At 40.2% G+C, this 3,501-nt stretch overlaps 1 pseudogene; it reads right to left on the bottom strand.

Moving 5' to 3' along the window:
• Positions 1 to 365: 365 nt before the first annotated feature.
• LOC106800511 (olfactory receptor 11H6-like) lies at positions 366 to 3,043 on the bottom strand (annotated as a pseudogene).
• Positions 3,044 to 3,501: the final 458 nt, after the last annotated feature.

The following is a 3,501-nucleotide window of genomic DNA, read 5'->3' as shown; positions in this document are numbered from 1 at the left end:
TGTTGTCACAAATGGCTGGATTTCATCATTTTTTATGGCTTAGTAGTATTCCATTGTGTGTATATACCACATCCTCTTTATCCATTAATCTTTAGGACTGAAAAAACAAGTGAAAGAATGGATGCACTTAACATAAGTCAAAAAAGTATGAGGTCAGGGACCAGGAAAGTGATCACAGATAAAAGGGTAAACTGTTATTGGAGGTCAGGATAAAACAAGAAGCTCAAGTTCAGACATCCAGGTCATTTAACTTAAGTTACCACCTACCAAATCTTGATTTCAAGGCAACGTCTGATTTGAGTGAGCTTTTTTCCATTACTTGACTAGGCAGAAATATGTGAATTTGTCTGCCTCTCTAGGTGAAAATGAATAAAGACCTACTTTTAAACTGGGAAAACAAATGGGGGAAATAATAATTCTGATCTTGATCCACTCATGAGCTCTCATTCACTTTGACTAATTTTTGTGCACACCTAAATTTTTCTCAAGGCAGCCTTGATGTCCTTGTTGCGGAGACTGTAGATCAGTGGGTTTACAAGTGGGGTCACCGATGAGTAAAACAAGGTTACAATTTTCTGTATCCCAGATGGATTTCCAGAGGTTGGGCTGATGTACATGACCATGAGGGTTCCATAGAACAGTGACACTACAACCAAGTGGGAACCACAGGTGGAGAAGGCCTTATGTCTGCCGGCTGCTGAAGGGACACGCAACACCGCTCTGAGAACCAGGGTGTAGGATCCAAGGATAAAGAAGAAAGTGATGAAGATAATAAGAGAGCTCAATATAGAATAGGAAAGCTCAATTCCAGGGGCAGGGAGGCAGGACAGGGCCAGAAGAGGACCAGGGTCACATATAAAGTGGTCAATGGTATTGGGGCCACAAAAGGGGAGTTGTGTGATAAAATAGATAGGGACAAGGTAGCAGAGGAAAGCCGTTACCCAGCAGAGGGCCACCAAGTTCACTCAAAGGTGACTGCTCATGATGGTAGGATAGTGGAGAGGCCAACAAATAGCCAAGTACCGATCAAAAGCCATGAGGGGAAGTAAGAAGGTCTCAGTGGTGCCCATGGAGCAGAAGAAGTAGAACTGGAGGAAGCAGGCAGGGAAAGAGATGGTTTTGGTCTCAGATAGGAAGTTCCTTAACGTGTTGGGAACAGTGGTGTTGATGTAACAGATCTCCAGGAAGGAGAAGTTGGCCAGCAGAATGTACATGGGGGTATGGAGTCGGCGATCCAGCTTCACTCCACAGACAATGGCCCCATTCCCCACCAGTGTCAGGATGTAGGACACAGAGAACAGCATGAAGAGGAGGAGCTGAACCTCTCTGGAGCAGGGAAAACTCAGGAGTATGAATTCAGTCACTGTGTTGACTCCTGACATATTCACGGCTTCCTAAGGGGTGGAGAGGAAAGAATGACAATGAGAAAGATGACTTTATTTTTTAATCCTCAGGATTATTTCTTTTTAGAAATCCCTAAGTCCCTCAGATTCTATTATTCTATTCAGTAATAATAATCTAACTGTACTGCTGAAGACTTTCAAAGTTTGAGAATGCTTGATATAATCAGACTTTGAATCTTTGTACTCTCTCATTCCTTGTCAGAATTTTCTTACCATAAAAGATAGGATTTTATGCAATAAGCTGCTTGGAGAGGGTTAATGATAGTACTTACAAATATAAGTAGGTATGAAACCATGTATTTGTATCTATAGAATAAGATATAAAAGATCCTTAATATTTAACACAGAATTACAAATATTTGGATCTTTGGAATTAGAAACACAAATATTAGGCATCTGAAGAGGAGAGAGAGAAAAGTAACATAACACACTGAAATCTTTAGGTATTTCACTTTTATTCTGGATCAGTGTTGAAATTATAAGTGTTAGCATCTTGGGGTGGTCTGGTAACTGAGAACAAGTGTCAAACGTGCCATCCTTTCTTTGGTGTTCATTGAAGTTTGTTAATTCAAGAAAAGTTTGTACATCCAGACACCTACATAATGGCTTTCAATTTGGCCCCATCTTTTGCCTGTTGAGTTAAAACATTTCTTTAAAGCTTTGGTCTAGAGTAAAACTCTGCTTATAGGTAGAAAAAAGTGATCAACGTATCTGGTATATTATGCAAGGATCTTGAGGATTTTACCTGAGGTGTCGGGATTCCGAGAAAGGCCTCTGTTCTTCTGGTTTATGGATAGCTGCAGAGGATCACAAATGTCAGATTCTCCCAAGCAGAGACCTCTGGGAACCAAGGACAGTGGTGGAAGCCCTAAACTGTCTCTCTGGACAAGGATTCCTTTCCTACTTCCTCACCCCCTCTGTCACCTCCATCCTATTATAGATGTGGAAGGTTGGACTTGGTTTGGAAAGTGGACAGAGGATCTTTGTGAAAACTTCCTTCTCTGAGTTAGACTTAGTCTTGGACATTGTGTGACTTCCATGGTGAGAAAAGCAAAACAAAGACAATAAAATTGCCTACAATTCTGTTGTCAGTAGTTTGGTCTTAATTTATTAATTTATTTTAGAATCAGAAGGCAAAATTAATTTATTTTAGAATACTGAGGGATGGTCATCATTTGGACCTAAACGATCCAAAGTGACATGACTCAGTAACGATATTTATTCGGGAATATGTAAGTGCAGAATACAGACCGAGGCACATTTCTTAAAAGGATTCTAGCTAAGAATGTTTATTAATTTATTAGTTATAAAATGTGTTACTTTCCAGATCACATAATTTCATAGCTCCAAGGTTGATCTTGATGATTTCAATTAGTGACACAAGAAAAGGGAGAAATTCAGAATTTTCCACATCACAGTTCACTATAGTCTCCTCTTTGGTCCGTGAATAGATCATGTTTGGCACAGCAAAGCTGTGAATAATTCCTCTGTAGCAGGAATTGAAAGTAACACAGAAGCCAAAGAAAGTACGAGGAAAGAGTGAAAACAGCAAGAAAAATTTGGTGACTAATATGTATAAGGATTTCAATGGCTTATAAGCCATGTGGGAGTGAACTCACCAATCTGGAGTGTTCAATCATCTTGTTGTCCCTCCTCGCAATGGCTGGTCATCTGCTCTGTGGCAGAGCCAAACACGGCTAAAAACAGGGAGAGCTTAAGTTTTTTTCTGCCTTGTTCCTCATAGCCACTTTGTCAGCCATTTCCAGATGTCACTTCGCTAACGTACTGTTCCACCAAAGACCTGATTCTGACTGGGTGCAACTCCTGGTTAATAAGGACAGAATTTACATACTATTGAGGATCCTTCCTCATCTTCATCTCTCTCATTTCCCTGATTCCCAACCCTCTTAGCTGTAAAGATGAATCTCCTGACATTAATTCATGTAACTTGGGAGAGCTACTGTTTATACAGTCATGCAAAAGAAGGCAGAACTAAAAATCACACCTAAGAACTGTCCTACACCTGTATCTCTTCTGAACCCATCTTCTCATAGAACTGGCAGGTCTAATTTGTAATATTCTATTTTCACTGCAGCAA

Source organism: Ceratotherium simum, chromosome 3 (assembly GCF_057802395.1).
Source record: "Ceratotherium simum simum isolate JZ-2026a chromosome 3, ASM5780239v1, whole genome shotgun sequence".
NCBI classification, from domain to species: Eukaryota; Metazoa; Chordata; class Mammalia; order Perissodactyla; family Rhinocerotidae; genus Ceratotherium; species Ceratotherium simum.
This window is presented reverse-complemented; position numbering and strand designations above follow the sequence as displayed.